The 27,115-nt window shown below is 40.6% G+C and overlaps 11 non-coding genes across 11 annotated transcripts; all 11 read left to right on the forward strand.

Annotated features, from left to right (window-relative positions):
• Window positions 1–4,114: 4,114 nt before the first annotated feature.
• trnad-guc (transfer RNA aspartic acid (anticodon GUC)) lies at window positions 4,115–4,186 on the forward strand. Its single transcript has one exon. It is a non-coding gene; the product is annotated as a tRNA-Asp (tRNA).
• Window positions 4,187–4,328: 142 nt separating this feature from the next.
• On the forward strand, window positions 4,329–4,401 carry trnav-cac (transfer RNA valine (anticodon CAC)). The gene has a single exon. It is a non-coding gene; the product is annotated as a tRNA-Val (tRNA).
• Window positions 4,402–5,040: 639 nt separating this feature from the next.
• Window positions 5,041–5,113, forward strand: trnav-aac (transfer RNA valine (anticodon AAC)). Its single transcript has one exon. It is a non-coding gene; the product is annotated as a tRNA-Val (tRNA).
• Window positions 5,114–5,732: 619 nt separating this feature from the next.
• trnad-guc (transfer RNA aspartic acid (anticodon GUC)) lies at window positions 5,733–5,804 on the forward strand. Its single transcript has one exon. It is a non-coding gene; the product is annotated as a tRNA-Asp (tRNA).
• A 150-nt stretch (window positions 5,805–5,954) lies between these two features.
• Window positions 5,955–6,026, forward strand: trnav-cac (transfer RNA valine (anticodon CAC)). The gene has a single exon. It is a non-coding gene; the product is annotated as a tRNA-Val (tRNA).
• Window positions 6,027–6,665: 639 nt separating this feature from the next.
• trnav-aac (transfer RNA valine (anticodon AAC)) lies at window positions 6,666–6,738 on the forward strand. Its single transcript has one exon. It is a non-coding gene; the product is annotated as a tRNA-Val (tRNA).
• Window positions 6,739–7,357: 619 nt separating this feature from the next.
• Window positions 7,358–7,429, forward strand: trnad-guc (transfer RNA aspartic acid (anticodon GUC)). The gene has a single exon. It is a non-coding gene; the product is annotated as a tRNA-Asp (tRNA).
• Window positions 7,430–7,593: 164 nt separating this feature from the next.
• trnav-cac (transfer RNA valine (anticodon CAC)) lies at window positions 7,594–7,665 on the forward strand. The gene has a single exon. It is a non-coding gene; the product is annotated as a tRNA-Val (tRNA).
• A 639-nt stretch (window positions 7,666–8,304) lies between these two features.
• Window positions 8,305–8,377, forward strand: trnav-aac (transfer RNA valine (anticodon AAC)). Its single transcript has one exon. It is a non-coding gene; the product is annotated as a tRNA-Val (tRNA).
• An 841-nt stretch (window positions 8,378–9,218) lies between these two features.
• Window positions 9,219–9,291, forward strand: trnav-cac (transfer RNA valine (anticodon CAC)). The gene has a single exon. It is a non-coding gene; the product is annotated as a tRNA-Val (tRNA).
• A 641-nt stretch (window positions 9,292–9,932) lies between these two features.
• On the forward strand, window positions 9,933–10,006 carry trnav-cac (transfer RNA valine (anticodon CAC)). Its single transcript has one exon. It is a non-coding gene; the product is annotated as a tRNA-Val (tRNA).
• Window positions 10,007–27,115: the final 17,109 nt, after the last annotated feature.

Raw genomic sequence — 27,115 nt, forward strand, 5'->3', positions numbered from 1 at the left:
GTGTTACATATAAACATTTTACATCATGCACACATTTGCTCAGATGTAGACTAATGAGTCATCAAGACTGGAATAGCACTGTATAAGTACAAACTCATTTAACTCAGTTTAATCTGTGCAATATTGAGGGGGAATACATCATCCTTAATGATCAAATAAGACAGAGCTGTGCAGCTGTGTGGTCTGAAAACTGAACAGAGAAAACTTATTCAACCTTAGTATACAAGGAGGCAGATGTACTGAGATATTATATGTCCCTATTTCAGTTGCAGGCTGTGCCTAAAAACATGGAGGCTGTTTACTGCAGGAGTGATGCAGATAGACAAACTGCACTTTCCCTGTTCATACATATGTATTTATTGGAGCACAGAGGGAAAAATGGGAGTTTTACGTGAGAACAGGCAATGATTGATTGTGAGTGATTATGTATTCTGTTGTATGTATGAATGTTGCCAGTGAAAGTATGCATCTGTGTTGAAGTGAACATTATCCCCATCTAAACAGGTGTAAATCAGGTGCAGGTTTGAGAGTATTTTACCACAAGGATTTCTTGTTCACTATTCATTTCCCATTCATTTTGTGGAAGATGGAAGCTCCATGATGGATAAAGGAAGGAGTACTTAGAGTTCAGCACTGGCTGAACTGAACCAAGCTTAACATTCACTGAGGCTGCTCAAACTCTGTGTTACCCTGTCCCCCAAATGGTCATTGTTTATTTTGTTTACAGACATATGCAGTGTAAATGATAGTCACTATGCACATAAATGTAAAATAAATAAACACACATAAGCAGGCTGTAAAACAGTCCCGGAAACTATTTTCAAAATATTACTTTGGACCCAGCCTTTCGAGTCCCAACAGGCTCCAGTGGCATATAAACACTCTAGATTACGTTTAACTTTGGCCGTAAAATACCGTTAGAGTGTGGTGGCGTGTGCTGATTATAAAATCTGCTGCAGGCTTGGTATATCCAACCTAAAATGAAGAGGGACAGCGTAACTGTGCTGCTTATGCTCCACTTGCAAATGTCTGTGCCTCTGCCCCTGGGTGGAGAAGACACCACTTCACGAAATTTATCAAAGTGAGAATTTCTGCTTTCATGTTAACCAAGTGAGATGAGCACAATATCCTGATGCAAAATAATCAGGTGCTTTCATCCATCATGTGTGTGACTTGTGCGTGGGGTGGAGTGGCTCAGTGGTTAAGACCGGTACCCTGTGTGCAAAAGACTTCATAGTCGCAAGTTCAACTCCTGTACTCTGTCGCTTTGGATAAAAAGGTCTGCTAAATGACACGACATGACTGTCATGTCCTGTAAGTGAACAATCCTTGATGTTTATCCAGGGAGTGACCTGTCTCGATCAGTACATTGGTGTGAAAATGTAATTTCAAAATGTTAGTCTGTACGTTTACATGCACAGTTTAATCGAGCTAAGGTCGTAGTCCGACTAAGACAGGCAATTTGCAGAGTCCGAGTTTACATGCGGAGGAGATAATCGTACATCTGACTCCGTCTACATAGTTGATGTTGTATCTCCTATAAGCTGGTACAAATTGAATCAGTTTCCTGTTGACCTTTATGTCACAGAAAAACAAACAGCCAACGGCAACCATTAACACAGCCTTTTTCAAACAGGGGGGACGCGATTTTTTGAAGTCCTAACTAAAGTTGAGCAGGCGGAACTTTTGGTCTTGCGGTAACCCGCACTTATTTTAGTGACACACCACAAACAAAATCTACACTGGTGACAAGGTTTTGATAATAGAGAAGTTTCTGAGGGGCAAAAAGAAAACTGTGCAATGTTTCGGAAACTAACAACAAGCCAATGTCAGCCAAACAGAACAATGATTCACAATCACCAAACCCCAAGACGAGAAAATGCAACCAAAGACCTCTCTGTGTGTTGTGTCTCAAAACATTGGCAGGGGACAGCATTTATATAAAATGATATAAAAAAAATTAGTTTAGGTTATTGATATTGGTAAAGTATTCTTTGTTATCCAATGTTATATTTATTGTTTAAAAGATTACACTATGATAGTTATAATTGCACATTTCATATTTTTATTTAAAATTGCTTTCTCACAAAGCAATATTGAGGTTATTTATATTGCTGAAGCAAAATGTTATTTGCACAACAGATTATTGAACGAAAAGTGAAATGTTTCTTCTAATATTGATTCAATAAATGTTATACTTGACAAATTGTTACAATTTCGTGAGAGTTGCGGGGCCCCGGGAAATTTCTTCCTCCAAAGGGGGGCCCAACAGAAAAAGTTTGAGAACCATTGCATTAACATGTACCTGCTGTAAATGTTAATGTGATACAAATTAGATGGAGCATTGTTGTGGTTGCTGTGTTGGCTGAAGAAAGACACCACTGTATGATTTCCGGCAACAGTACTGCAGTTTATATGTCGCCTCCTTCTACTTCTTGGTCAAAGACCAGGGAGGACATTGTGACTTGTGACTCCACAATGTCCATTGTGACTCCTACTCCTATCTAAGCGGAGATAGGAATAGGAGTAATCAGACTATGACTATAACACTTCCGGGTTTGAGAACCGTCCTCGCTGTTCGCTTACTTGAGAATTGGAACAGAACTTGGACTGAGCCTGATGACGTCTTCACAAGTACAGGAGTACGCAAGTACACACAAGTATGGATATTGAAAAAAGGGCCTAGTATGGGGTGCTCATGCTGAAAATAACCCCATAGACTAGCTACATTTTAATCTGACTAACATATTGACTTTTATCACAATGTGACTGAAATTGTACTAAATTAAATATCTGACTGGGAGTCAAATTATTAGAGGTCCGGACATCACATGGACCAGGGCTGGATTCAACCTGTCAGAGTTCACTGTCACTTTCGGAGATTGACTGATATATTGCAAAACATGACCGAATGAATATATTCAACAATGCCCCTGGTGTCCTTATTTACTAGTTTGGAACCAGGTGAGGGTATTATTCCAGACCTGTGGTATCCTGACATCTTCAACTTAACTTCCCTTCATCTAACTCCAGAGAGTCACTGAAAGTTTACAAGAGCCAATGGATGCAATCTGGCTTTGTGAAAAACATTCAACTCTGGAGTCTACCACCTAAGGATAGCATTGCTGTCACTGGAACGATAGGTGTCACATTAGCATAACTTCATTATTAGCAATGGACAGTTTAATTTAAATGTTCTCTTGTTAACCCGTCTCCGCCAGTTATCCACTATCTTAACTTTTTTTGATGAAAACAAATGGTGAGGAGATGAGTTGTCTGACAAATGTATGTGTTGTATAGTATAATACATCTATAGAGGTGAACAGCATTGTTCCCTGTCAGAAAGCCTTACCTTGATTGTGTGACTTCAGCAACTGGAGCTCATTAGGATGGTGCCACAGTGGTTACCACTGTTGCCTCACCTAGGTTCTGTGTTCTATGTTGAGTTAGTATTTTTAGTCCCTGAGATAGTTTTCGCTTGGTGCTCTATAGTTTCCTCCCAAAATCAAAAAAGTATTAGGGTAATTCTCCAGTCAGGGCCCTTGACCGAGGCACTAACATTTATTCTGGAGTTGGTCCGCAGGCGTTGCTGTTGCTAAGTGGCTGCCCACTGCTCCTAGTTGTAGGAAGGTTCCTAGTATAGGACAGATGAAATTCAGAGGACAAACTTCCCCACAGGGATTAGTAAAGTTACCATAACCTTATTACATGTATACATTTAGCTGACCCCAAACTGGCCCAGGTGCTCTGCACTTGTTCCACAGTGCCTTCCCCAAGGCAATCCCCACAGGGATTAGTAAAGTTACCATAACCTTATTACATGTATACATTTAGCTGACCCCAAACTGGCCCAGGTGCTCTGCACTTGTTCCACAGTTCCTGCCCCAAGGCTTTGAAAAAGAGAGCCTTCTGTAGCTCTTCTGTCACCCAGAAAAGTGGGATCAATGGAAATCAGACACCTGGGAAGAGATGTATAGTCTTATTCATTATCTGAGTGAGGAACCCCTGGGGTAGGTATTCACACCGAATTCACTCATTGCTTGTTGGCTGGCAGCAAAAATAGACAGACCACTCCTCGTAATTGATGGCCATGGCTCCCAGCCAGAGGGCGCAGTCCTCGTTAATATAGTGGACAGTATCTCCGCCTGTCACGCGGAAGACCGGGGTTCGATTCCCCGACGGGGAGCTCTTTACTCTTGAAGTCCCATGGGACCTTCATGTCAAAACTTGACCATTCCCTGATGCCTCACCTGCGAGGTCGTACGCCCCTCTGGATTTTGTGGGCTACAGCTCTCCAGTACTCCACCAATCCTGGTGTCTTTAGCAGGGTTTCCGTAGTGTAGTGGTCATCATGTTTGCTTCACACACAAAAGGTCCTCGGTTCGAAACCGAGAGGAAATATTATGCTTCCGCAGTGCATGTGATTCATTGAATGTGTGTATGTTAACTGATCCCAGTTAGAGCCCGAGCAGTATTTGATCCGTATATTTGCTGCTGAAAGACATAGCTCAAGGCCCTCGTCTCATTGAGATGGGGAATATGACCAAGAACAGAGCCTTCTGAAGCTCTTCTGTCACCCAGAAAGGTGGGATCAACGGAAATCAGACACCAACAGTCTGGAGAGAGATCAACACAACACAGTTGTGCTCCAGCTGACATTTGAATGGAACTATCACACTCAGTCGATACTTATACAGTCTGCACCCCCAGTGGACCACTTTTCAAGGTAGTGTTCATGAGCAAACTTTCAAAGTCTCCATGAAACACATTTTGCTGATCCCTATCCTGACCATCAAAAACCAAATGGATGGACTTTAGCAACCACAACTGGATTTAATGTGCTTTTTCTGGATTTGTTAAGTAGATAACTCAAAGACTGAGAAACACTGTACTTAAGTGGCAAACCAATGGGGTACAGGTCAGGAAATTAGCTTCTGACATTCTCGGCTGTGTTGCGCTGTTCAAACTGGAGACCGTATTCTGTCATAGTCAGGCTCGTTGGATTTTGGGAAAATCTCCAATCTCAGGTCCCCCGCCAGGGTTTCCGTAGTGTAGTGGTCATCACGTTCGCCTAACACGCGAAAGGTCCTCGCCTCGAAACCGAGCGGAAACAGCACTGTGATTGAAGTCTCCCTGGACGAAAAACTTTGCTCACCCTTGCCTTGATCAACAAATAATAGGATGGATGGACTTTGACAACCACAATTCAAGTTCTCTCTCTGTTTTTGTAAGTAGATAACTCAAAGACAGAAACCTTGTACTCAAGTGGCAAACCGTTGTGGTACAAGTCAGTAAATTAGCTTCTCAGGTCCTCTGGCTGTTGCACTTTACAAACTGGAGACCACAGTCTGTCATGGTAGGTTGACCTGACTCATCCCATCCTTGCTGAAAGACCACAGTAAGGGCATTTGTCTTCTCAAGGCCATGACTTTGTGGGGGAGACCTGTCCTGAAGTGTACCAATGTTTCTTTATTTTCATGGCCTCATCTGAAGGTTCCTGTTGGAGATGGCCCGATGGGGCCTTTCCGATTGTAACTTTCGCCTTTCCTGGGAAGACATGTATGGTCTTCTTCATTATCTGAGCGAGGACCCCCTGGGGTGGGTATTCACTCCGACATGGGGTTCACTCTGAATGAGTGCACCTCTCGCAACGTCTGCCTGTTGGCTGGCAGCAAAAATAGACAGACCACGCCTCGTAATTGATGGCCATGGCTCCCAACCAGGGGGCGCAGTCCTCGTTAGTATAGTGGACAGTATCTCCGCCTGTCACGCGGAAGACCGGGGTTCGATTCCCCGACGGGGAGCTCTTTACTCTTGAAGTCCCATGGGACCTTCATGTCAAAACTCGACCATTCCCTGATGCCTCACCTGCGAGGTCGTACGGCCCCCCCACCCTCCGGATTTTGTGGGCTACAGCTCTCCAGTACTCCACCAATCCTGGTGTCCTTAGCAGGGTTTCCGTAGTGTAGTGGTCATCATGTTTGCTTCACACGCAAAGGTTCTCGGTTCGAAACCGAGCGGAAACAATTTGCTTCCGCAGTGCATGTGATTCATTGAATGTGTGTATGTTAACTGATCCCAGTTAGAGCCCGATCAGTATTTGATCCGTATATTTGCTGCTGAAAGACATAGCTCAAGGCCCTCGTCTCATTGAGATGGGGAATATGACCAAGAAGAGAGCCTTCTGAAGCTCTTCTGTCACCCAGAAAGGTGGGATCAACGGAAATCAGACACCAACAGTCTGGAGAGAGATCAACACAACACAGTTGTGCTCCAGCTGACATTTGAATGGAACTATCACACTCAGTCGATACTTACACAGTCTGCACCCCCAGTGGACCACTTGTCAAGGTAGTGTTCATGAGCAAACTTTCAAAGTCTCCATGAAACACATTTTGCTGATCCCTATCCTGACCATCAAAAACAAAATGGATGGACTTTAGCAACCACAACTGGATTTAACGTGCTTTTTCTGGATTTGTTAAGTAGATAACTCAAAGACTGAGAAACACTGTACTTAAGTGGCAAACCAATGGGGTACAGGTCAGGAAATTAGCTTCTGACATTCTCCGCTGTGTTGCGCTGTTCAAACTGGAGACCGTATTCTGTCATAGTCAGGCTCGTTGGATTTTGGGAAAATCTCCAATCTCAGGTCCCCCGCCAGGGTTTCCGTAGTGTAGTGGTCATCACGTTCGCCTAACACGCGAAAGGTCCTCGGCTCGAAACCGAGCGGAAACAGCACTGTGATTGAAGTCTCCATGGACGAAAAACTTTGCTCACCCTTGCCTTGATCAACAAATAATAGGATGGATGGACTTTGACAACCACAATTCAAGTTCTGTCTCTGTATCTTTAAGTAGATAACTCAAAGACAGAAACCTTGTACTCAAGTGGCAAACCGTTGTGGTACAAGTCAGTAAATTAGCTTCTCAGGTCCTCTGGCTGTTGCACTTTACAAACTGGAGACCACAGTCTGTCATGGTCAGTTGACCTGACTCATCCCATCCTTGCTGAAAGACCACAGTAAGGGCATTTGTCTTCTCAAGGCCATGACTTTGTGGGGGAGACCTGTCCTGAAGTGTACCAATGTTTCTTTATTTTCATGGCCTCATCTGAAGGTTCCTGTTGGAGATGGCCCGATGGGGCCTTTCCGATTGTAACTTGCGCCTTTCCTGGGAAGACATGTATGGTCTTCTTCATTATCTGAGTGAGGACCCCCTGGGGTGGGTATTCACTCCGACATGGGGTTCACTCTGAATGAGTGCACCTCTCGCAACGTCTGCCTGTTGGCTGGCAGCAAAAATAGACAGACCACGCCTCGTAATTGATGGCCATGGCTCCCAACCAGGGGGCGCAGTCCTCGTTAGTATAGTGGACAGTATCTCCGCCTGTCACGCGGAAGACCGGGGTTCGATTCCCCGACGGGGAGCTCTTTACTCTTGAAGTCCCATGGGACCTTCATGTCAAAACTCGACCATTCCCTGATGCCTCACCTGCGAGGTCGTACGCCCCCTCCGGATTTTGTGGGGGCTCTACTGGAGAGCTGTAGCTGTAGCTCTCCAGTACTCCACCAATCCTGGCGTCCTTAGCAGGGTTTCCGTAGTGTAGTGGTCATCATGTTTGCTTCACACGCAAAGGTTCTCGGTTCGAAACCGAGCGGAAACAATTTACTTCCGCAGTGCATGTGATTCATTGAATGTGTGTATGTTAACTGATCCCAGTTAGAGCCCGATCAGTATTTGATCCGTATATTTGCTGCTGAAAGACATAGCTCAAGGCCCTCGTCTCATTGAGATGGGGAATATGACCAAGAAGAGAGCCTTCTGAAGCTCTTCTGTCACCCAGAAAGGTGGGATCAACGGAAATCAGACACCAACAGTCTGGAGAGAGATCAACACAACACAGTTGTGCTCCAGCTGACATTTGAATGGAACTATCACACTCAGTCGATACTTATACAGTCTGCACCCCCAGTGGACCACTTGTCAAGGTAGTGTTCATGAGCAAACTTTCAAAGTCTCCATGAAACACATTTTGCTGATCCCTATCCTGACCATCAAAAACAAAATGGATGGACTTTAGCAACCACAACTGGATTTAATGTGCTTTTTCTGGATTTGTTAAGTAGATAACTCAAAGACTGAGAAACACTGTACTTAAGTGGCAAACCAATGGGGTACAGGTCAGGAAATTAGCTTCTGACATTCTCCGCTGTGTTGCGCTGTTCAAACTGGAGACCGTATTCTGTCATAGTCAGACTCGTTGGATTTTGGGAAAATCTCCAATCTCAGGTCCCCTGCCAGGGTTTCCGTAGTGTAGTGGTCATCACGTTCGCCTAACACGCGAAAGGTCCTCGGCTCGAAACCGAGCGGAAACAGCACTGTGATTGAAGTCTCCCTGGACGAAAATCTTTGCTCACCCTTACCTTGATCAACAAATAATAGGATGGATGGACTTTGACAACCACAATTCAAGTTCTCTGTCTGCTTTTGTAAGTAGATAACTCAAAGAGAGAAACCTTGTACTCAAGTGGCAAACCGTTGTGGTACAAGTCAGTAAATTAGCTTCTCAGGTCCTCTGGCTGTTGCACTTTACAAACTGGAGACCACAGTCTGTCATGCTCAGTTGACCTGACTCATCCCATCATTGCTGAAAGACCACAGTAAGGGCATTTGTCTTCTCAAGGCCATGACTTTGTGGGGGAGACCTGTCCTGAAGTGTACCAATGTTTCTTTATTTTCATGGCCTCATCTGAAGGTTCCTGTTGGAGATGGCCCGATGGGGCCTTTCCGATTGTAACTTTCGCCTTTCCTGGGAAGACATGTATGGTCTTCATCATTATCTGAGTGAGGACCCCCTGGGGTGGGTATTCACTCCGACATGGGGTTCACTCTGAATGAGTGCACCTCTCGCAACGTCTGCCTGTTGGCTGGCAGCAAAAATAGACAGACCACGCTTCGTAATTGGTGGCCATGGCTCCCGACCAGAGGGCTCAGTCCTCGTTAGTATAGTGGACAGTATCTCGGCTTGTCACGCGGAAGACCGGGGTTCGATTCCCCGAAGGGGAGCTCGTTACTCTTGAAGTCCCATGGGACCTTCATGTCAAAACTCGACCATTCCCTGATGCCTCACCTGCGAGGTCGTACGGCCCCCCCACCCTCCGGATTTTGTGGGCTACAGCTCTCCAGTACTCCACCAATCCTGGTGTCCTTAGCAGGGTTTCCGTAGTGTAGTGGTCATCTCGTTTGCTTCACACGCAAAAGGTCCTCGGTTCGAAACCGAGCGGAAACAATTTGCTTCCGCAGTGCATGTGATTCATTGAATGTGTGTATGTTAACTGATCCCAGTTAGAGCCCGATCAGTATTTGATCCGTATATTTGCTGCTGAAAGACATAGCTCAAGGCCCTCGTCTCATTGAGATGGGGAATATGACCAAGAAGAGAGCCTTCTGAAGCTCTTCTGTCACCCAGAAAGGTGGGATCAACGGAAATCAGACACCAACAGTCTGGAGAGAGATCAACACAACACAGTTGTGCTCCAGCTGACATTTGAATGGAACTATCACACTCAGTCGATACTTATACAGTCTGCACCCCCAGTGGACCACTTGTCAAGGTAGTGTTCATGAGAAAACTTTCAAAGTCTCCATGAAACACATTTTGCTGATCCCTATCCTGACCATCAAAAACCAAATGGATGGACTTTAGCAACCACAACTGGATTTAACGTGCTTTTTCTGGATTTGTTAAGTAGATAACTCAGAGACTGAGAAACACTGTACTTAAGTGGCAAACCAATGGGGTACAGGTCAGGAAATTAGCTTCTGACATTCTTGGCTGTGTTGCGCTGTTCAAACTGGAGAAACGGTGAGTCCACTGCTGTCACACTCATTGCATTTTGGGAAAATCTCCAATCCTGGTGTCTTTCACAGGCTTTCCATAGTGTAATGGTCATCACGTTTGCTTCACGTGCAAAAGGTCCTCGGTTCGAAACCGAGCGGAAACAATTTGCTTCCACAGTGTTTGTGATTCATCGAATGTGTGTACGTCAACTGATCCCAGTGAGAGCTTGATCAGTATTTGATCCATATATTTGCTGCTGAAAGACATGGTTTTTGTACTGATGCAGAGACTGAATTCAAGCTCAATTTGTAGTAGAACGACATGATATGATATGATATGATATGATACTAAAGAAGTGTTAACTGGTCGTGACATCACCCATAGTCATTTTAATTCCTCTTTATCAGTCTCGAGATAGTGTTATCGATGGATGGATAACTAAATTAATCATCAAGGTTTCTTCATAATCAAAACATTCTCAGATTATTCAGCTCAGGTTTCTTTACTTCATATAACAAATAAATCATTGAAACATAAACAATTTAGGAACATCATCATTTTGAGGTTTTGAAGACATTTTTATGGACCGAATGATTAATCAACAAAGAACCACCCCTAATTGTAACCATCTTCCATTGTGCACCAAAATAACTTCACAAGTCAAAACAGATCCCAATACATCACTGTTAACAGGTTTCTCATTTCCACTTCTCCACAGGGACAGGGTCCAACCAGGCCCATGACATGTGCTGCCTTAAATGTGCCCTACTTAAATAGGAAGTGCAGGAATCATGTGTGCCAATAGTGGAACATACCATTCTTTATGTAACTCATGGATGATTTTTTTTAATGATGTTATTTTGTCAATGTTTTGAGTTCATCAAATGTGTTTGATCACTAGTTAAAGAGAGATTCATTTCAGCATAACCTTCAGCCACTAAGGGCCGGTCCACACAGAAACGGATTTAGGTGAATATGCATACATTTTTGGCGGAAACTGCATTTTAGGGGATCTGAAACTGTATTATTAGGGTTAGGGTTCCCAGAGTGGGAAAATCTCAGAACTAGATATCACTAGAACACGTCCTGTCTTTCGAGATTTCACACATGGACCTGAAAAAAGTGTTGAATCGTAAAATAAAGAGAGGAGAAGTGCTGTGTTCACACAGCACTTCTGTGTATGTGTGTCTGACTCGCAGTAAATACAGTAAGATGGTTCTCACTCGTGCAGCAGAATTGTGCATTTCTGCAGAAAATATTTAGCTTTAAGACAGAAAGTTGGTAGATTAGTCACTAGTCTTTTTTTCTTAAAAATAAAAAAAAGTCGTAGATATGCACACGGAAATGGCATGCAATGTAAACGGAAACAAATAGAACTTTTTGAAAACGGCAAAGAATAAGATTGTATACGTTTTGTGCCATTTCCGTCTCGATGTGGCCTTAGGCTTTCGAGAGTTCAGTTGGAGTGTGACTGTAACTCAGACAGGTTGTTTAAAACAGTAACTGAGACCTATATTTTTCAAATGTTCAAAGTTTTTTCAGATGCTCAAGTTTAAATTTGATTACCATTGTTTTTTGTAAATAAAAGCCCCTCTATTTATTGTCTCCATTCATCGTCTTATCTTATTTTCAGGTACAGTATACCTTGTAGTTTTGGTGTCACCTGCAACCAGACATTGGGATGCTACACCCACATAGAGAGAGACAGGGCAACAGAAAACACCTAGAAATAAAGTATTCCATTCACTGTCCAAAAACATGTAGATTGTGGTTATTTTTATTTGATCTTTTGAGCTGTTTCAGCCTTCCAAATAATGATTTTTGTTGCGTATGTGAAAATTGCAAATTAACTCAGATCATCTGTACTTATACTGCTCCAGGTTAATTTAGTCATTTACCATTGTGTATTCTTGGTACAATTCACATATGTACCAAGGCTTGAAAGCTGAGTGATTTCTGTGTCTCAAGGAGGAAGGTTTTCAGGTCAAGGAAGAAAAAGGGAAGAATTTTTTATACAGTTTTTTTCCCTCCAGATAGCCACCCAGCAAGGTGGACCAGACCACTTGACAACATCTTTAGCTTTTTTCATGGAAGTTCCCGTTTGACTTTGTTACTGAGTTCTTTGTGTATACTTTCTCTATAGTTACTTCCTGCCTGTGTCGGATTTGTTTTCCTATGTTGTGAATGTCCTGCTCTGATTCATTTCACCTGTGTTCAATTATCCTTGCCTCCCTGGTGGATATTAGTCTCTGTGCTTTTCTTTAGCAGTTTGTCTGTTTTGGTTCCCTCAAGTAATTCATATTTATTTATTTATTTGTTTTTTTCCCTTTTGTAACCCTGGTTATATGTATGGTTTTTTTTTTCCAGTCGTTTCCCATTTACACCCATGTAAGTTTTCATTAAAAGATAACTTTGTTTTTGCCACAGTCCTGTATTTGGGTCCTCGTATCTCCTAAACAAAAGCTGAACCTCCTACTGGGCCATGCTTCATTCTCAACCCTCTATGGTTAACTATGACTATTTTTGGAAAAAAAAATATTTCATCCCATCTTTTGGGAGCTTAGAGGTCCCTGATAACATATCCATCAAGAAATCTGACACCCCCACCCCCCTGAGTCAGATTTGGGTTTGTTGCCTCAGGGCAACACTGTGCTATATGGGTCCTAAAATTCCAAGGTTTTTATGTGATTGTGCTAAGTATTATACAGGGAAAACAAACAATATATTCATTTGAAAACAACTTTATTTATGACATTTTGTGTGTGTGAGAAAGACAGAGAGAGAGAGAGAGTGTGTGCGTCAGTTTGTGCTGGTTGTGTCACATTGTATGGCATAGATGACAGATGTTTAACTGCTCAACAATACTTCTAGCATGTCCTCTGAGAAGCACTTCCTGAAGTACTCAAGGGGTGGCATGATGCCATGAGATGGTGAAAGGCCTTGCCATTCTGGGTGCAGATCAGTGTGTGCATTGTGGGGTGTTCTCCATCAGGGTAGCTGTGGAGCATTAACCTCCTCTCTTGCATCCTCATTCTCAGACTCAGTCTGATCTCCTCATCAGCATGGGCACATTCACCTTTAAAATAGAAAGCAGGGAGTACAAATTCAAATGTGTCCTATAACACTCTTCATCCACTGACACGCACACACACATGCACTAATGTGCAAGCCCTTGACTGACCCTGCAACTAACTAACATTGTCTCAAACCAGATGTAGGGATCCACTATTCCTCACTATCTCCACTGTCACTGTCACTCTCAAGCTCACTGTCCTCACTGTCTGAGGGAATGGCCCTAACTCCCAGATCATTCTCGTTAGGGTTAGGGTTATCTCCTTCCACCCATAAAACATTCTTGCATCCATCTCCTGTAATTGTTAATAGATGGTAAAGTTAAAAACGTGATTATCAATATTTTGCAACTAAGAATATATCCGTACTGTATAATGAAATTGCCTGAACAAAAGTGCCCTAACTGCGCAGTATATGCAAACAAAAAAACAGTTTTAGAATACAAATAATGCCAAAATAATTGTTATAATGATCAAATATACTCCTTTACATGCTCATACACATGAATATATATTTTATTTTAAGTTACTGCTAATTTAAACATGTTAAAAAGTGATATTCAACTTACCAATTTGGAGCAATGTAGACACTGCAGCTCTGCTTCCTGAAATGGCTGTCCGTCCCACAGATACATGGTCACATGCACTTCAAAGCCATTTATTATTGGACACAAACATATCTGGTGATATTTAAAAAGAAGGGGCAGTGTGAGGTCCTTTTATGTAGTTCGTTGCCTGAGTGCAACACCATGCCATAGAGGGTTAAAAGAAGGCTGTAACAAAGGATGCAAGTACATACTTGAGAACTACGACTGGAGTACATACTCGCCATGAACGGGAGTACACAAGTACAGAGAAGTATGCATATTGAGAATTGATATTAATGTACTTTTTATTAATTGTTGATGCTTTTGTTTGTTCCTTGTCTGTCGTCTTGTTTGGCTTTCATTAATCATTAAAGCACTCTTGCAAACTCTGTTATTAAAAAGTGCAACATAAATTATAATAATTAATTACAATAAGTTATTATAATTAATTTATTAATATAAGTTTTATTGTTATTATTATTATTATTATTATTATTATTATTATTATTGTTATTATTATTATTATTATTATTATTATTATTAATAATAATAATAATAATAATAATATGTTTGTGCAGCTTTTATTAGGACCATTTGTGAAATGGCTAAACATCTCTTTCACTGCTGTCCCTACTGGCATGTTGTCAAGTGAGGACAAGCATTGATGTTTTAGGCTGGATTAGGGTTAGATTAAGTCATTGTGAGTATTTTATATACAGTAACCACATATTTGAAAAATCAAATGATCCCTTTGTATCTCAGTCTCAAACTTAGGATATTTCCCTGGACATTTGTGTTGCTGTTCCTTTGCACATGAAATAACAACAGAATGGTTTTGAATGCCTTGTTTTTTTAAAAAAAAATGTAAATAAATAAATAGTCCCAAATTAGCATTTGCCTTTGATCGATATTATTGTTGATTAACTGAATTGCAAACACAGTGGGGTATGAATGACAGGAAATCCATATTTGCTGTAGATCGGTCACTGGATCAGTACTTTCCCATAAAAGATATTTGCATGTATGTTTATGCTGTGTCAGTACCCATTGGCCCCTGTTCTCTCACAGTCAGCCAACATTATGCAAATGCTGCTTCTCCACATAGTCTTAAAATGATAATGTGGGCATGTCTGCAGTAAATTACACTCATAAATCTGGCCAACGTGCTTTTAATGTGAAACTAATGTTTCCTCCACCTCCTCGCGAAAATCACCATTACCTGTGAGATTGGATAAGACAAGGTTATTGATTATGGCCACTTTGAATATAGGAATAAAATGTAACGAAGAAGAAAAAGAAAAAGTGTCCTTTTGGCAATATTTAGTTGCTGTCACATGCAATTTGTTAGTTCTTTTGCTGTTTACAAAAACAGGTTAAATCCCATTGTTTGGCCTAATCTGACCGATTTTACAATGTGACTTGATATGAATTTTGTGTTTTTCATCTTATTACCTCAAGACCTCATGATATCCCCCACAATAAGCGTCAGAACAAATGTTGGCTTTGTTTGGCACACTTTTAGTGTCAAAAGTGACCATGAAATAAATGTATTAATGGATAAGGACTATATTGTCTTCATCCAACTTAATCCACATACATTTACCCTGAACATAAGGCCTGGTTCACACCGGATTTGTGGCATGTACATCACTGCTGCAAACAGAGAGAATCTGCCCTTCAGCTGGTATAATTATTAGAGCTGCTAAAACAGTTTTATAAATACAGTATTTTCATGTATTCAAATTCAACCTAGACCCTAAAACTACCGTGACAGGTTTCCGTTTAATCAGATATTGCTGGTAGAACGTCTAATCATAATCATTATTTCCTTGTCTATTTTTGCTAAGAACTGCATGAAAAATAGGAAAAAAATACGGAATGAGTGAACCAGGCGTAACTGTGTTTTTCTCCTTGATGACCGGAAACCAGAAAGACCAGAAATCTACACGTAAACAGGACTTAACCTTAACAATCTTTTTATTTGTCCTTCGTTGCAGAACTATGGAATGATTTTACCCTAATTTAACAGCTTCACAGTCATTGTGTTGGTTAAATGTCTTGTTGTGGGGAGATTGAGGGCTGTCTCCACTGCCCCCTATTGTCTGTTTGTGGAAACCCAGCCTCGCATGATCAGCACCACCGACTTGTACAAAGAGTCCTCAGAATCAGGAGGTCGTGGTCACACACCCCTACCAGGTATCAGCTATAAGATCAAGGCACTGATAGCGTTATTTTAGACGCTCATCATGGCAGAGCTGGCGAAAAGTAGCAGACAAACCCATTGTTGAACGAAGTGAGGAAGAGGAAACAACTTTCTTACCAAGCGAGTGGACACACAAGAGTAAACATCGGACCAGCTTTTTCAAATGGCGAGAATTGAAAAGAAATACACATGGTCAGGAGAGCGGAACGAATGGAAGAACATCTGTGATGAGCATTTACAACAGTGAAGATAAAACGTTAGATGATGGATGGATGTTTACAGCAGTTCCACAGAGAAAAAGTTTCAGTGCTCCCGAAATGGACTTAGTTGAAATAGACTTGTTTTTGTGTGGACAGCCCCTCAGACTGCACTGATTTATTTTACTCCAGCAGGCAAAACTAATCTTGACAGAGACCCAGTTTTGGTGTGTTGTAACCGCACTGAGTCTATGCTCCCTCTTTTCCCTCTGTGTGATCAACCTGACAGAAAGCCCTTCCCTCTGGTACTGTATGCTGGAGAGCAGCAACATGTAGGAAGCTGACGATGCAAGCATGCAGGGCATCAGCACAAAGGGCTCTGGAGAGAAGCTATCCTTGGCCGACAGGCCGTTAGCAATTTTGTACTAACCTTGTCCTTTCCCAAAACCAGTGAGTGAAGAGGAATTAGATATAAGATGTGGACAGCATATGGAGTCTGGTGGGGTCAGAGAAATTGGGGGGACTTTTTCTACCTGAAGCTATTGATGCTTAAAAATAAAAAAAAGGATTAATGGCTCCTCAATGACCTTGGTCTGACCTCAAGTTAAACAATAGAAAGTGGTTTGCTATGACTCCTCAATAGCAAATGAAGAATAATGTCAATGCAGCTTTTTAGTGATCTGTAACAGAGAAAATATGACTTTCCCTGCATTGGGTACACTCCCATCATTCCCACTGTTCTCCTCAGATTATCATTGCGTGACCTCTTGGGGATGCGTGGGTCAAAGAAGACCTGACACCAGGATGAAGTGAGGGCTGTTAAATTTGTGAAGGTGCAACATTTTTCATAAAAGAAAGGGGAATTGTAACAAGTTAACATAAATCTCTTAATTGCTCAGGTGGTTAGTGTAATATTAAGTTGATAATCTTAATTTGCTGCAGTCGTGCGCTTTACCTTTGATACCTGTAAATAAATATTTAGCAGTCCATGTCTTGTTGAAAACACGCCATTCGGAATTAACTTTTTAACGTGAGCCAACATTTTTAGGGGGCCAGGGGTAACTGGCTAGCGTCACCTGTCGTTGTGCAGACAGACGTGGATACGTGCGTCCATACGTCAGGCTTTTCAAAATAGCACAGTTGTATCGCATGCACAGCATAAATACTTGTTCATCTGTCCATCTATGAAGGTGTTGTATTCAAACCCATGACCATTACACATTCAGTTTACTGAATCTAAATAAAACATATTTATATAAAAATAAAGGTTAGAGATTTGTCAGAGTAAAACAATAATACACCTCTAATGTCATGTCAACCGAGTGTTGTGTTTTATCTCTGGTCTGCTTACAGTATCATATTTATATGTTAATTTGTGTTTTAGGGCAGGTGCAATATTAATCTTGTATTGTCTTGTATTATTCATATTCTGTAAATGATATGTCCTTTGTTGCTTTTCTGTGTCGTGCTGTGCCTTGTTCTACAGCAGCTGTAGCACCTTTACTTGAGAATAATCCCCTCATGTTGACAATAAATTATATTTGATTTGACTTGATATAACAAGCAAGGTGAACCTAATAAAGTGCCCCCCACTGTAATACGTCCTTAGAGGGAGAAAGCAATATTAGACCATATGCAAATTCGGAGATCATTTCACTCAAATTACTGATCCAGGCCCTCACACGCCCCACACAATTACTGCTGTAAACCACGTCTCCAGCAGGACATCAGGCTTTATTTAACATTCATGCTCACATCAAGCCCTGACTCATTTCTACAGAGGAGAGGGTTAAATCTCTGGCAGACCACTGTTAATTGAGACACAACAAAGGCTCCCCTGGTTCTTCCTGCAACTTTCCTTGATTATGGAGGGGCTTTATTTTGTTGTCTCCTGGGCCTCAGTATAGAAATATGGTGCTTTGTCCATGGAAAACAAAAACAAAGAGGAGACCTGCAGCATGTGAATTATGCCTTTGTAAACAGCTCAGGGCAAAGCCAAGGAAACTGGCCTCTCTGCACTCAACGTGGCAGTACATTTATTTATTTATTATTTGTCCGTACCAGTGTAATTTTTCAGCCGCCACAGAACTAGAGCACTAAATGTCACATTAGGCTGTACTACAGAGACACTGTGACATGCTGCAACATTTATCCACACACATACATGCATGCATACACACACACACACACACAATTTATAGCACTTATTTTATTTTTATTCTGGTTTTACATATACAATTGTGTGTGATGTTTTTATGTGATTTTTTTTATGTGATTTGTTCAGTACATCTACAACTTATAATTCAATGTTATCCATGTTATTTGTCATAAAGATTATATTATTGTCAATTTATGACCTGGATCAAAGGCACTTTCTCACATTTTCATGGGTCACAGTTAGGGGAAGGTCAGAGGACAGGGAGAATTTGAATCTCCCACTGCCCCTCCTGGACAGCTGGCCGCTTTTAAAGAAAATGTTTTGACATTTTTAAATGTTAATTAGATTATTTTATAAAGAGCTTTTTAAATCAATGGTATCCCATTTTTCAAAATATCTTTCTTAAAGTGCTTTAACCTATGAAAGACCCCATGTGACTGTGCTGTGTACAATAATTAAGGCCTTACCCTATCCTTTGCCTAATCATGTAATGTATCTTGTTTGTTTATATTTAAAAGTTAAAACTACTGCTTCAAAGAGGTAACACAAACATATACTATATACACACATGCACACGCATCTTTTTGCTCCCTACAGCTTTATAAAACACAGAAGAACCAGGATTGGTCATATCATTACAGTCTTTACATGCAGTTACCATGTCATGATTTAGCTGCACACACTGGCTCCTGGAGCATGTTCTGTTTTTAAACATCCAACGAGTAATCTTCATTTCATGTGACGCACATCATTCCTCCTCAAAGATCATTTCCCTTTGACTAATTTAATGAAGGCTGCCTTGTATCTTTACATGTGAGTCACTAATGCAGCCGCTGATGGGCATAAATACAGACACTGCAGCACCGTGTAGGGCACTTGTTGCTTTTTCCCTCCAGGGTCACTCCCACATTGCCCTGTGCTTTTTATACTGCAGCCGCAAACCACAGAGCTCACATTTATGCAAAGCCGCCTGGTTGAGATTGTCAATGTGTTGTCAAAGAACACAGAGCATGGTATAAAGAAACAATATTGATTGCTGCAGATATGGTTTTCTCTTGATTTAAATTCCAGGTCACAGCCCACAGGCTTTGCTTTCAGACACTTTTCCTCAAGAATTGCATTCAATATTGCAGCGGATGGAAGCAATGGCTAAAAGAAAGAATAGAATTTACTAAAGCTCGGCAGTTGCTAATTTTAAAATAGACGCGGCTTATGGAGAGCAGGCAATTTCTCCCTGATGTGTCACGGAACCAATTTTCAAGTAGTGCAATGCTGAAATCCCTCACACGGTGGCACTGTTGCTTCGCAGCAAGCAAGACGGTTGCTGGTTCACATCCTGGTTCTAGCCTTTCTGTGTTAAGTTTGTAGGTTCTCCCATTGGGTTTTCTCTGGTTTCTCCAGTTTCTCCCCACAAGTCAAGACCAACAATAACTTGACGTCACAGAAAAAACAAACAGCAAACCGCGAGATGGATGACGAAATCGTGCTGTGGTTATGTATGTTTCGTACCTGCTGTACATGTTAATTGTGACACAAATTAGATGGAACATGGCTCTTGTGGTTGCTGTGTTGTCTGAAGAAAGACTCGTTGGCATAAGATTTACATCAACAGCAAATGTTCTGCTCCATTCTAACTAAGCGTATACACGTAGGAGTCATCAAACTTTGAATAGCATTATCCAGGTATGTTAGTCAGACTAAGACTAGCTTGATTTTAGTTGGGCTAACATGTTTACATGACATTAAGAGAACCAAATTATTGTCTTAGTCTAACTAAAATTGGACATTTAACATAAACATACCAACTGACAGATATCTGTGTATGGCTGTTTTTCTCCAGGCAATCAGAAGACGATTGGAGACTCAAAAAACATGGCAATCTGAAATTAGCATCTGAGTGACCTGAGTGAAAAAACAGCACAGTTTATATGTCTTCAGGTGTCAATTTTACAATAAATAATATAGACTAAAGCCACTCGTTGGTCATGAGATTATTTTCCTCTCCCGCAGGCACAGAGCACACATGCCAAATGCCCATGTGCTGTAGTTCAGTGATTCCCAAAGCCTTGGAAGGGTCCCACAGATGGGTTGGTTAGGGTCCTCAAACAAACTTTTATTTAAGATTTACAACCATTTGTTTTAAAAAACATATATACAATGAAGCTAACCTAACGTCAGTTGGAAATTGTTTGTTTACCAATCCAGTTTCTTGTCACAATTGATATTGTGATTTGCCATCTTCAAAGTGGGTCATCCTTTAGAAAGTTTGAGAAAATATTTCTGCAGTTGATGCAGTGAATGCAAGTGCTCCTTCCCCCCCCCACACACATGCCAACTGATACAGCACTACAGTTGGCTGTTAGTTTTTTTTGTTGTTAGCCCACTGTTGTGAGAGTGTGTCCCTTATTTAGCTGTAGCAGGTGATTTGGCATCAGAGGGAATCACTTGGCACGGTTGTGTAATGTGCTGATCATTATTTTAGCCTCACAGAGAACTGTTTGTTAGAAAAGATCATCCTCTCTTTAAACAATTTGTTTACCAATGTTCAACCAATAACACCAACGTAGCTGTGTTAAATTCTTATTGGGTAAGTGTGTGTGCACGTACACTGAGAGCAGACAAGGCTGAAGTGGATTATTTGACCTTGCAGGAGTGTAGGTCAAATGTACTTCGACCCAAACAGTGATGTATATATGTGTGTGTGTGCGCGTGTGTGTGTGTGATAATTGCTGTGGGACAGAGCCGAGCAGAGAACACACATATCGATCAGGATGTTAGGTGTGAGTGTTTCCTTTCATCCAGTGGCCAACACAGCTCAGAGTGCAGAGGTTGCCTTGTTCTGCACTCAGCTAATTGCATCAGTGCGAAACCAAGCTGTCACTGACTTTACTACAGTCTGGTCTGTATTGATATTTAGCCACAGTGTTTGGATAGAGCAGCACAAACAACTCTGCTTTTAATCTTATTCCTGGAAATTCACACTATCTTCACACTATGACGGAAGAGTTTGTACACCTCCTCTTCCTCCTTCTCCTGCATAGTAATCTAGATCTTACAGTTCAGAGATTAGTACAAGGTCCTATAATCTTACTTCACAAGTAATTCTGAATTCCCCCTCTAGTGATCATCATATAATTTATAGCATTTATTCAGCACTTCTCAACACAAAGCCATAAAGATACTCACCCGAGTGGACATGCAGTCATTCAAAACATTTTGTAGAGGAGATAGATACACTTTATTTAACATTGAATTTCCCATCTGTCCCATATTATCCTGGAGATCTGCACTTCACCCTCCATGTCTCCTGTTGGCTCCTAATGTTTTCCCGTCAATAATCTGTCTTGAGTTTTGAAATCTGAAGTTTAGTGGGTTGAATTTATTCGGCCCCTTGTTTTTTCATGTCCCTTTGAAAGATTGTCTCTGACAATTTTCATCAGCTGCCGTTGTCATTAAAACTGCCATTGCAGTTGTCAACATTTAGAGAAAAAGAGATCATTTGGTGTTTGAGATAAAACTGTATATAAAGGTGATGATGCCTTTTTGGCATTAGTGATGTAACCAACCTACAGTATAAGTCTTCTTTCCTCCTCTGTCTGTGTTTGCCTTGACTTTCCAATCACTCCCGATCAATAATGATTTATTAGGAGTATTTTTCTGACTATTTAAAGGCCTGAAGCACTTTCTTTGACTTTCTTTGTCTCATATGACATCTTTTCAGGTGAATCCTGCACACAGTTTTAAAATGAGACCCCTGATGTACTTTGGAAAGTGAGCAGGAGAGTGGGGAACACTTTACAATAAGGTACATTAATTAACAGTTAGTAAATGCTGTAATAAGTATTTACTAACTGTTAATGTGTTACTGGTAGAGTACAGTGTGACAACACAGAGGCACAGTGTCCCCACCAGCCCCCATAGTACAATAACAATTTATTGACAAAAACAGGCACTTTTTATTGAGACAATTCAGAATAGTGCTATTGCCCTGTAAGATTACCAACCAATAATCTGTAATTACAGTAATCTGCAGTCTGACCATTAGGTATCCCTCATTCTTTCACACTGGACTTTTAAAATGGCTGTGGACTAAACTTCTAATGTGCATTGGGACCTTATTTTGTGAGTCTTGAAGAACATGACACTTCATTACAAGTACAAATTGCCTGGTCTATACAGAGTCACCTGACAGTGTCCTTTCCATGACTCTTCTCCTCTTCACTGCTTTCCTTTTCAACAGCTTTTCCAAGGAAAAATAAATCGTCTTCTCCACCTCAGCAGAAATAAAGTGTCAGCTTCCTGCTCCTTCACCAGCTGTTGCAGACACCATGGGTGAGCCTATGTGAGGCGGGAGCCAGCATGAAGGCATTTATCTTTGCTGTGCTCACTTCCTCTCAGCAGCTTACTGTCTTCCATCCAGCCTGTCTGATGAATCTCTCCAGCTCCAAAAACTGGCATCTGCTTCAAAGCGGAATCTGTTCAATGTCCAGATGACAACATTCTTTTTTTAAATCATAAATTTCTGTCTCCCTGCCTTTTCCAGCTCTGATGACATCCTTCCCGTCACTCCTGACTTTATTTTTTTCATTTCATTCATTTCAGGCGTTTTCAAACCAAAATGATCTGTGACCAGACAAGTATTTCAGCTCCATATCACAGGTTGTCTAACATGAAAACACATTCAGGTGCACTGCTGCTGCAAACAGGAAGTTGCTTTGCTCCTCTTCAATGGTTTGATTAGTTATCTAATGAGAAAAAACAATGCTTAAAAAAAGCTTAAACAATTTTTTCTGAGACTGACAATGGGGTGAAACTGGAAGTAAGGCAGGTTCACACTGGATGCGTGAGTAGCATGACTGCCGTGCAAAACATCTCACATTTCAGAGTGTCCACACTGCCTGTGAAACGCAAACCAAGTCTCACCCAGTGTTGTCGGGGGGTAACACATTACAGAATAAATAAATAAATAAAAAAGTAGTGAATGTACCGCTGCAGATTTGAGGTGCTTATGACTTTGATGGCGTGTGATCAGCATGTGTTGCCGTCTTTCCCGTCTGTGTGAAACCATGTCAGCGATATGTAACCAAGTTTTTTCACATCAACTCAAACATAGTACCTCTTCAGTGTCAAGAAAGAGACTCTTTTAACCACCATGGTAATTTGCCGCTGAACAGAACCTCATCCCAACCAGTTTGGGATTCAAATTCACCAAAACAATCATTTTACTGTTTTGTTTTTCTTTTGGAGATATTCTCTATGAGAGATTTAGATTCTCAGACAAAGAAAAACGTTGTGTATTTTAGTTCATTAATAAAGACACTGAATAAAGTTTAGTAATAATGCCGACAGCTTTATTTACAAATGTATTTTTCACTCCTTCAGCTGATATTAATGTAGCAATCAGACACTGACAAACATGCTGAATATATCATATCATCCAACACTGAAAGAATGATGAATGAGTATTGTATAAAACAGTGAGGATGATGAATTGTCAACATTGTATAATATTGATTCATTAATTTATCTATTCTCTGTATTACAGATGGTAAAATGTTTCAACGAAACTCGTTTAATCCAGTTTTACCCCAAAAGCCTTAGAATTTTTCCAATATCCTTTATTGATTACAATGTAATAACTGCTTAAAAAGTAATAGTTGTCCTATGATAAAGTAAAACAGTTAAATCATTACACACTAATGTTGTAACCAATTTAAGTAACGAGTAATATGTCAAAAAATAAAATTTTAAAGTCATTTTCCCAACAATGCTTTCACAGTAAAAAAAAGAAAAGAAAAGACAATTCACTAGAGTTTATCTGTATCGTGTCACAAACACAGCACTTCTTGATCCTGTTTCAGAGTAAAATGATTATTTATTTTTCTACAAAGTTTTATTACGAAATATATGCAGGAGTGATGCTAGTGTGGTTTCATACTGATTAGTCTTGGTATTTAATTGAGTAAAATGCACACTTATAGCATTTAAAAGTATGTTTTATGATGTTATGATGAGACAAACTATAGCATAGAGCAGAGGATCAGCTCTGTGGTCGTCATGCACTGCAACTAGCATTTTGTAATTAGTCTGTTTTTGAGGTTTAAAAAAACTTGATGTTGGTGTGGACAAGAGCTGTATCTCAATCAGAAGTTATGGTCTTTTTTTCAAAATAAAATTAATGAGTGGATGTGGCCCTTGTTTACCTAACTTTCCTCCAGCATTTAGTGAAATTCGACCAATTTTACAAGTATAAATATTACAGCACTTTCATTGACTTTAGAGTGGTATTATGTCTGTATGATGTTCACCCAAACAAATGGAACATATTGTAAATATCAACTTGTGTAAACCACACCCAATAAATAAAACAATATTGTATCTTCTCAAAGACCTCCATAATTTCCAAGGTGTCTGTTTTTGGAAATTAAAAGCATCATGGTGACGTGGACCAGACATGAATCCAGAGCAGAATTAAGATAGATAGATTTATTTTATTGATCCAGAAAAGTGGAAAAGATTGTGTTACAGCAGCAGTGTCAGTCACTTTTCAACTATTACATATAAGAAATACAAAAATATGAGATGAAAGCAAACTATGCATGTGAACATTTTACAGAAAGTATAGAGAGCTAGAATAATATGTAACATATTATAGTAAAGTGTGAGGGCATACAGTACACCACAGCTGTATAATAATGATAAAACAAATCTAATCAGATGAACCATATCAGCAACACTGATTAGTGCAAATGTTCAGTTTTGTGCAAAGTTCTAAATGAATATATATTAGATAGATTTAGATTTAGATATAGATTTTATATTAGAATGAAACATGAGTAAAAACCAACAAGTATGCACTTTGTGCAATTGCCAAGGGACATGCAATCCAGGTTCAAGTCCAGTAGAATTGTTTTAATTTCTTTATTTTTCAAAAATAAATGAAAACATGTGGCTGTGGCCTTTATTCACCTAACCTTCTAGGACCAATTTGACAACTTTATTAAAGCATTAATACTGTATTGTCTTATTATCTTATTGCCCTAAGACCTCATGATATTTTCACTTTACTTGGTCACACATTTAGTTTTCCACTATAGGAAATGAATGGGTAAATATGTCTTATGTTCATCCAAACGAATGGAGCATATGCCCATACCCACATAGACTTCACCACAAATCGCTCTAAAAAAAGTATAAAATCTTCTTAAACAACCCTTGGCCCTTGCAGTTAGAAATGTTAACCAGTAGATCGTACACTTAAAAACATATTCTTAAACTAAAAGCTCTACAACTGTCGCATTAGACCACACTGAAATAAAGTAGGGTTCATAGAACACCGGAGAACGATCATTAAGTAATTCATGACTTTATTTGCTCTAGCACTCATCATTATCAGTCTTGTAAGTGTGCAGAAGATGGTGTCAAGTCACCGTTCTTCTTCAAATTAGATTCAGTTAATGCTGACACATGCCCACACACACATGTACACACTACCTGACTCTAATACACACATTTTTTTTATCCTCAAACTCAACATAATTGCACTTTGTGGAGATGCTATCAGCCCACTGCCTTTAATAATGATCTCTGCTGGATGAGCTGCTGCTGAGTGGGAGCTTTCAACGGTTGGTAACTTCAGATGTCGCGGCAGAGCGAATGTCAGAGACAATGGTGGCAGACAGACAAGCCGTCTGGAGCCTGTGGTTATTGGCGGCATTGATCCAGGCAGATGCTTTGCTGAGCTGAGGGACACTGTGGCAAATGGAAGCTGAAATCCATGAGACAGCAGCAGCAGCAGCAGCAGGCCAAGGTGGCTCGCTTCTGTCTGTTCATCACTTCTGTTCCTCGGTGTCCGATGTTGCCTGCCGATGTGACTTTGCCCCGGACAGCTGCCATCGATTGACAGCAACAACGACATGAAGACTGATGAGCAAATGGCTGCAATATTTCTCCTCTGGTGTGAAAACAACTTGTAACCCACTTAATTAATGTTTCATTGTAATCTATTTTTTTACCCCTCCCCCCTCCTTTTTTTCAGTTGAGCACAACATTAAATTACAAAGCCCCCCCAGCATTTTTGTGCATACCCTAGCTATGAAACATTTTGCACTCCATAATAAATTCTCCATGTTCTTGGTAGGTTTTTAAGGAAGCAAGATACACACAAGCAGATCTTCAGGAGACAGGAGACAGGAAACACGGAATTGAAAACCAGACAGAGAACTAAAAACCTAGGGTAAAGAAAACAGAAAGAACAACAAGAAGTCCCAAGGCAACTGTCCAAACTACGAGCGCCTGGAATAATCCAGCACAAGTGTTGTTCATTCTCTTCAATTACTTGGATTTACATTAGAAATTTGTGATCAATACAAAACATGTATGCTGTATTATATCCTGCCATTACATTTTACTCTGCACTAATCCTGTGCAAGTTAATTAGTACACTTAGTACTTAATTCTACTAAAAAGAGGCAGGATTATAACACCAACAAAAATCACCAAATAGTATTGGGCAAATTCTTCTGTAAAACACAAAATTATGTCTTTGTATACAAACATGCCAAAGTGTAACTCTGTTAATGGAATGGTTGCAGTGATGCCAATACAAACACTATGTCTCCTAAGCCAGTGGGATGCAATGTTCCCTGCCTTATCTTTTCCCAGGAGCCTTTGCAAAAGCCTCATTAGCCAATAAACTGGCCTTATACAAAGTTCTGTTGTTGTGCTTCACTTCCCTCTCCTCGCCCTGGGAGGACGGACTGTTGCTTATCATTTTTCACCTCACTTGGGCTTGATGGGTGGAAAAAAATACAAAAGAGCGGAAGAGCTGAGGAAGAAGAGATGTCAGCTGCAAAGGACCATGGGAGCTCTCTTTTATGACCACTTTTAATAGTGACATTTTACATGCGGATGCACCTCATATACTCTATTGAGCAGTGCCTCTTAAAAAGACATCAGCGAGCCAAAGTGTTAAAGCAGGAGCTGATGAAATGGAATTCATCATTGTGGCCTCAAAGGTCTGGTAATAAAATGTTAACGATTCTGTGATCCCTCCA

This window comes from Solea solea, chromosome 18, assembly GCF_958295425.1.
Source record: "Solea solea chromosome 18, fSolSol10.1, whole genome shotgun sequence".
NCBI classification, from domain to species: Eukaryota; Metazoa; Chordata; class Actinopteri; order Pleuronectiformes; family Soleidae; genus Solea; species Solea solea.